At 42.3% G+C, this 7,486-nt stretch overlaps 1 long non-coding RNA gene across 3 annotated transcripts in view; it reads right to left on the reverse strand.

Moving 5' to 3' along the window:
- Positions 1-7,346, reverse strand: part of LOC119506343 — a 222,329-nt gene extending 214,983 nt beyond the window's left edge. For all 3 annotated transcript variants that reach the window (XR_005210979.1, XR_005210978.1, XR_005210977.1), the window contains exons 1-2: positions 7,024-7,346; positions 3,187-3,312 (exon numbers count right to left, since the gene is read on the reverse strand). This is a non-coding gene — a long non-coding RNA (uncharacterized LOC119506343). The remainder of the gene's footprint in view (positions 1-3,186; positions 3,313-7,023) is intronic.
- Between the last annotated feature and the right edge of the window lie 140 nt (positions 7,347-7,486).

The following is a 7,486-nucleotide window of genomic DNA, read 5'->3' on the forward strand; positions in this document are numbered from 1 at the left end:
GCTAGGGGATTCTGTTAGGCATTATCAAAGGGAACAATGTGTTTGCTTTATGGTGCTTCTCAACCAAACTTCAGGCTGTTAAACTTCAAAGGCAACTATGAAAGACAAAGGGCTACAGACTACTACTTCATGGGGTTCTGATTTAGTTATAGGTATAGGTACCCAGAGCTCGATTAGGTGCCCTAAATTCCATTCATCCTTAAGTGGTTTTAAAATTATATTCAAAGACAAAGGGGGAAGCCTGATGAGAGGGATCTTTTTGACATTTATGATTTGTCCAGAGGTTTCACCAGCCATGTGGTGTTAAGTATGTTCTTAAGAGTTAAGAGACATCCAAAATTGGTGTTATTGATGACAAAAAAAAAAGGATACAGGCTTTTATTATGAAGAGAATATACTCTTTAGAAGGTTGAAGTAGAGAAAAAAATTCAATTAAATCATTGCAAACCCAAAGGTGGAGAGGGCAATTAAATTTCTGAAAATCTGTGCCTGGAGTCCCAGTCTACAAGAAGCAGGTATTCTTAGGAGATTCAGGAGAAACTAGTAGAGCTTGAAAAACATGCTTCCCTCTTACAATTAGAAATGACATGGAAATCAGGCAGTTGGAGATCAAAATATTGGCTTTATTGCCATTAATCTAATTAGATAATTTGACTCTAGACCCACCTAAGGGAAAACCATAAAAGATAACAGGCTTACTAAGCTGGAGGAAAAGAGAGGTTCTCTTAAGAAAAAGATTTTGTTAGAGGCAAAAAAGGGAAAATGAGATCTTTAAGGAAAGGGCAGACATATATAAAAAGTTATAATTGCAAAAGGTAGTAGAGAACTAGAGTATTCTTCAAAAAGGTGGTAGAAATTAGATCAGAATACTAATAACAAAGGAAAGGAAGCAAGTTCTCAGCAAAAAATATGAGAATAATTCAGTTATAAGAAGCCAGGATTTGAGAACCTAAGATGGTGGCTAAGTGAGACTGGGCAAAAAAAACACCTCTGTGAAAATACTAGATAAAAGCCAGAAAGTGACCCAGAACACCAGTTCCAGCAATACACCAGCTGGACAAGTTCCGCTAAATCCACAGAGACCATGCACTTGGTGAAACTGAGAGTCTGAATTATGAAATGAGTGAGTAAGCCGCTGAATACACGGCAGCCATGCTGTGGTGTGGGGAAACCAAGGGTGGCATTTGAAGGCAGACTAGTTCTTTTTTAAAAAAACCCAAAAGTGGCTGCAGATACGGCAGCAAGAACTGCACAGCAAAGTGCAGCAGGAACAGGCTGTGCGAACACCTCAATATCTGGCATGGAAGATAGCCTTTCACGCACCCACTGATAATTGTCTCAGAGCAAGGAAGGCAGAGGTTAGCCAAAAGGGGAAAAAACCATGCCCCTTGCAGCCATCTTCCTGGTGAGCTGGGAATGCTCTTGCCCGGCACTGGGGCCTCAGCCCAGAGCTGCACCAAGAAAACCAGTGTGATGGGGGGTGTTTCCAGTGGCACGTGCACATGACACAGTGTCGGGCCTGGACAATAGCCTTTCATGCACCCACAGCTAATTGTCCCAGAGCTGGGAAGGCAGAATTGTGCGAAAAGGGGGAAATTAACACGCTGTATACAGCCATCCTTAAAGCAGGCTGGGAACCCACCTACACGGCCTGGCAGCCCAGAACTTTCCTTGAGGGATGGCGCACACCTGTGTTGTAGCACAACCTTCCCTCAGCAGAGGCCCTAGAAGTGCATGGCTTGGAAGAGGGACCCACTTGGAAATCCCAGGGACCATATACCAATACCAAAGACTTGTGGGTCAGCAGCAGAGACAATCTGTGGCGAGACTGAAATGAAGGTTTAAACTCTTGCAACAGCCTTAAATCTCCAGGAACACCTGGGAGGTTTGGTTATTAAAAGTGCCCTCCCTCCCTAACTGCTCAGACACACACTCCACATTCAGGGCAGACAGCACCAACAACACACCCAAACTTGGTGCACCAATTGGACCCCACAAGAATCAGATGCCCACACACCACAAAGACAAAGTTGGGGAGACTGACTTGAGGGGAACAGGTGACTTGTGGATGCCATCTGCTGGTTAGTTAGAGAAAGTGTACACCACCAAGTTGTAGATTTGTCTTTGAATAATCCTACATATCCTAAAAAAAACCCTATCAAGTAAAGCAAATGCTAAGAGGCCAAAAACAACAGAAAAATTTAAAGGTATGATAAATTTAAAGATATGATAAAAACAGACAATATGGATAACGCAAACCCAAACAGCCAAATCAAAAGATCAGAGGAGATACAGTACTTGGAGCAATTAATCAAAGAACTAAAGACAAACAATGAGAGCATGGCACAGTGTTCTAGTTTGCTAATGCTGCCATAATGCAAAACACCAGAAATGGATTGACTTTTATAAAAGGGGGGTTATTTGGTTACACAGTTACAGTCTTAAGGCCATAAAGTGTCCAAGGGTACCTTCACTGGAGGATGGCCAATGGTGCCCAGAAAACCTCTGTTAGCTGGGAAGGCACATGGCTGGCGTCTGCTCCAAAGTTCTGGTTTCAAAATGGCTTTCTCCCAGGATGTTCCTCTCTAGCAAGCTTGCTCCTCTTCAAAACATCACTCACAGCTGCACTGAGTTCCTTTGAGTCAGCTCATTTATATGGCTCCACTGATCAAGGCCCACCCTGAATGGGTGGGGCCATGCCTCCATGGGAATATCTCATCAGAGTCATCACCCACAGCTGGGTCGGGCACATTCCAAGCAAACCTAATCAGCACCAAAGATTAATCTGCCCCACAAGACTACATCAAAGATAATGGCGTTTGGGGGACACAATACATTCAAACTGGCACACTGTCAAAGTATTGTCCACTTAAAATGGTTAAAATGATTATGCTGTGTATATTTTACCACAATTCAAATAAATTAATTATATATATATATATAAAAAGCCAGGATTCAAGTACCATTGAGTACACCTTCTTAAAGCTGCAGATAGACTTTCTATTTGAGAATCACCACCTAGAGTCAAACTCTCATTCAAAGTGCCCATAGAACATCTGGGCAGATTTGAAGAGGAAACCAGAAACATTGGTATAAAATACTCAAATAATTACTGGGTAAGTTTGAAGTTGACACAGTTATGATGACTGTGCCCTTAATAAATATCTAAATTTCCATAAGCATTACCTTCTGTGGGGTTGTCTGGAGAGATGTATTTTGTACTGTATGAATCTGAATGGTGACTGGAATTGTTTTCAATAGCATTCACAATTTTCACTATCTTTTCAAGATATAAAACAATTTGTAGAATAACTGCAAAGAAAACAGGAGAAAAAAAATGTCCATAAATGGGAACCATATGTTTGATTGCTCTAAGTATTTTTGACTAAAATATGAATCAAAATTTATTTGGAAAGCATTATGTCTCTCCAAATGTGGTTGGTTGGCAATTTTATCACAATAATAAGCACCTTAGAAGTACAGTGTCACATTTTCCAAAGTACATTCCATGGAACAACTAGTTCAACTAGATGTTGTTAAAAGTTAACAACCCACCCCACCCCACCTCACCCCACCCCATCCCCTGCAAAAAAAAAAAAAAAATCCCACAAAACACCTCTAACTTTTAAAGTGAGATTGTACCCTAATTTCATTACACTAAGTAATTGAAAACACTGCCAAACGAATCACAAGCACATTTTCCTTAGTGATATCACTCATAGCACTTGTTGTGCTCAGCATCATCTTCTGAAGCAGCCCACCATCCATAATGAGGAAATAGCTGATCCTTGTGCTGTGATGGCTATATCCTGTGACCAGTCACTCAGTCACTGCTGATAAGACCAGGGGAGGCCCCAGACCTAAAGAACCAATCAATCCATGTGTTGGCTAGAGACTTATGATGCCAACACATGGATGTGGCAGTCACTGTGATTCTTCCCCTTGGGAATGAACCAGGATATATGGAGTAAATTGGCCAGGTGATAATAGGAGGAGGAACAAGAGACAAGAGTAGCTGAATCATGTTAATAGTACTAGAGTTCAAGGTTACAACTTCCTTTTACTACAGAGGACCTTGGATTCTACTCAAACAATTGTTCCTGAGAGCCATGTGCCACCTGGCGACACAGGTGAGATTCCTACTTCCCTTTTTACTTGATATAATTTTAGAATAAATTCCCTATTTTTCAAAATCACCGAATTAAGTCTCTGTTTCTTGCAACCAAAAGAGCACCCTTCTCCACTCTCCCTGTAATCAGATTCATACCTATTTGACCATGTACCACCCAAGTGCTTTTCTAAGATATACTAAAAACTACACCAAAATTTCCCAGGCATATTTCTCATTGTTACACACTCTTTCCAATCCAGTCCCACTTCAAAAAACATTTTCTTATGTGTTTAAGTTTCCTGGCTGCTAAAACAAATAGCATTTAATGGGTTGGGTTAAACAATGGGAATTTATTGGCCCACTCTTTTTGAGGCTAGAAGTCCAAAATCAAGGGTCACCAAGGCAATGCTTTTTTCCCAGAAGACTGTGTATTCTGAGACTGGCTGTGGGCAATCCTTGGTCTTTGGTTTTTCTGTCACATGGCAATGTGCATGGCAACCTCCCCAGAGTTCTTAGTTCCCTAGACTTCCAGCTTCTAGCTGTTTTCTCAGGCTTCTCTCTCCATGGCCTTCGCTATAAAGCCTTCAGTAACGGAATTAAGACCCATCCTGATTGAGTTGGGCTACACCTTAACTGACGTAACTTCTTCAAGAGATCCTCTTTACAAGGGTTCACTCCCACAGGAATGGATTAAGTTTAAGAACACATTTTCTGGGGTACATAGCTCCAAGCCGCCCCGGAGTGAGTAAGAAGTTATTATGAGTATAATCTTCTCTATTTAATATTTTTTAAAAGTTGATTATGTGTAAACTTCTATTATTTGTAACATATTTGTGGCATACCTCTCAGATGATTTTGGTCTGCTTCTCAAGACAGAGTTGTTAAGCACCACTGTCCCAAAAAGTACATAAGGTAGTGAGCATAAATTTTAACATTGGGAGTCAAACAAAACTATTTTTGTTGGTGTAAACACAAACGTTGCCTAACAATGTGCTGTGATTGCTCTGGATCTCTTGGAGGTTCCCATGATCTTTTTTTTTAAGTCCTTAATGCACCTTTGACGAAAGAGCCCCTTCCTAACACCACAGGGCACTGTTTCTCCAAGATACTTGACTTTACACAATTTCATCCTCAGTAGTACCTTCTTTTTGCTTTTCTTCCCTCCCTCCCTCCCTCCCTCTCCCTCCCTCCCTCCCTCCCCCTCCCTCCCTCTCCCTCCCTCCCTCTCCATCCCTCCCTCTCTCCATCCCTCCTTTCTCCATCCCTCCCTCCCTCCCTCCCTCCTCCTCCTCCCTCCTCCTCCCTCCCTCTCTCTCTCTCTCTCTCTCTATCTATCTCTCTCTCTCTCTCTCTCTCTCTCTCTCTCTCTCTCTCTCTCTCTCTCTCTCTCCGTCTCTCTCACTGTCTCTCTCTCTCTCTCTCTCTCTCTCTCTTTCTCTCTCTCTCTCTTTCTTTCCTTTTGGTCATCCTTAGACCAGGACCGGGTGTGAGGTTGGGTGGGTGGGGGTACATCATGTTACATGCCAGTAGGAAAACCTGTAATTGTTAGCCTTCAGGTATAGATGTTAGTTCTTGTTCTCCTCTAGCAAATGCAGTAATCTTGATTTCTCTGGTCCTCAGTAGCCTTATCTAAAATCAAGATGCAATTCAGGCAAGCATGTCTAATGGGCATAACTGAATTGTTTTATATTAGAAAGTAAGCCATAACCTTTTTGATTCACATTCTAATTTACATGTAAGGAGTCAAACTGATCTACTTAAGCCTAAAAAAATTGTATACAACTCCTGGAAATTCTTAAAGAGAACACTCAAGTACTACTAATGATTTACTCTTATTACAACTTTCTTCTAGATATAGTGAGCATAGCAATTTTGGCTTCTTTCACAAGACAAATCAAGAGATAAATTTTCAAGCAAGGTTTGTCTCAATATTAACACTCTCAGTATTTATTTAACATTTGCTGTGTGCTAGGCTTATATCTGCTGGGTGCTGGCAAAAATACACAAGTTGTGCCTTCCTGAAGTTTTCAATCTAGGAATCATTAATTTAAAAAAAAAAATTGTAAAACTGGAACTGGATAAGTGTTTAGTAGCGCTACATAATGCCAAGAGCAGTTTTAACAGGGACTAAAGGTGGTCAAAAATGGTTCCCCTGAGAAAACGAACCTTGAACTGAGGTCTGAAAAATAAGTAGGTTTTAGACAAAAGTGTGAAGTGGGGGTAGGGGTGGAGAGAACTACCTACGAAAGTGCCAAAAAAAAAAAAAAAAAAATCCATGGGGAGGACCTAGGAGGAAAAATGCCCCTATGGCTGGAGTTTAACGTATTGGGGGTGGGGCTTAGGGAGAAGGCGAAAAGGGACTGGAAAGGTGAACAAGTAAGGGACTTCAATACCGTAAGATTAAGCACTTTTATTCTAAAAGCAATGGAAAGCCACTGAAGAGTTTTAAGCAGGAAACTGCCATAATCATATTTAAGAAAACTCCCCAGATACCAGGTGAAAATCGGAGAAGGGTGGCGGAGCAGAAAGCCCGGTTGGGAGGCTACTGTTCTTCGCAAGAGATGAGCCGGAAGGTGGCAAGTTGTCAAGGACTGATGTTTAGAAAGCAAAATCAATAAATTTTGATGATAGATTACAAAAGGCGAAAGAGTGCTCACTGCGCTCCTGATTTCAAATTAGCATTTAAAAAATTGGCTAGCGAAATAAATGAAAATGCCTATTCTACTCCAAATAGAATACGTGAGAATTTGTGAAGTCTGCGTGGTTGTTTAAGAAAAGTTTCACTGTATTTCTTGGGCCCGAACTGCTCCGCGACGCGTTACCGATTGGCGGCGACATATCTTGAGAAATGACCGAGGAAAGACGTTCGTCCCCCGAACACTAGGGCTGGGAGCTTGGGAAGCCCGGATTACCATTAGGAAGGCTCGATTCACAGCTACAAACTGGGGCAGCCCTGGGAAGTCCTCATAGTCTGGCATCACGAAGACGCAGAAAACCCTAGACCCAATCCAGAGACTTGTCGTAGTACCGGGGACTGGTTGCTTGAAACTTCCGGGAAACTTAGGCCAAGTCCTTTTCATTCATTACGGTGGCCGGAAAGGTCCTTTACTAGTCGGCAAAAAAGTCAGCTGGGAAGAAGGGCGCAGGCGCACTGCGGACTTTCCTGTTCGGGAAAGGGTCCAGCTTGGCACAACCTGGAGTTCTGGTTGCCTCTTCTCATCCGCCGCGCCCTGATTTCCTAGAAGGTCTCGGTGGCCAAACGAGCTTTTCCATTAGCTTAGGGACTAGAGAGCCCGCCTTCACGCGTTGTCAATTGGCTATCCGTTCTGCCAACAAGGGGGCGGGGTTTGGGCGCCTCAGATTGCGTCAGCTGGT

The sequence above is a fragment of the Choloepus didactylus genome, chromosome 11, assembly GCF_015220235.1.
Source record: "Choloepus didactylus isolate mChoDid1 chromosome 11, mChoDid1.pri, whole genome shotgun sequence".
Lineage (NCBI taxonomy): Eukaryota > Metazoa > Chordata > Mammalia > Pilosa > Megalonychidae > Choloepus > Choloepus didactylus.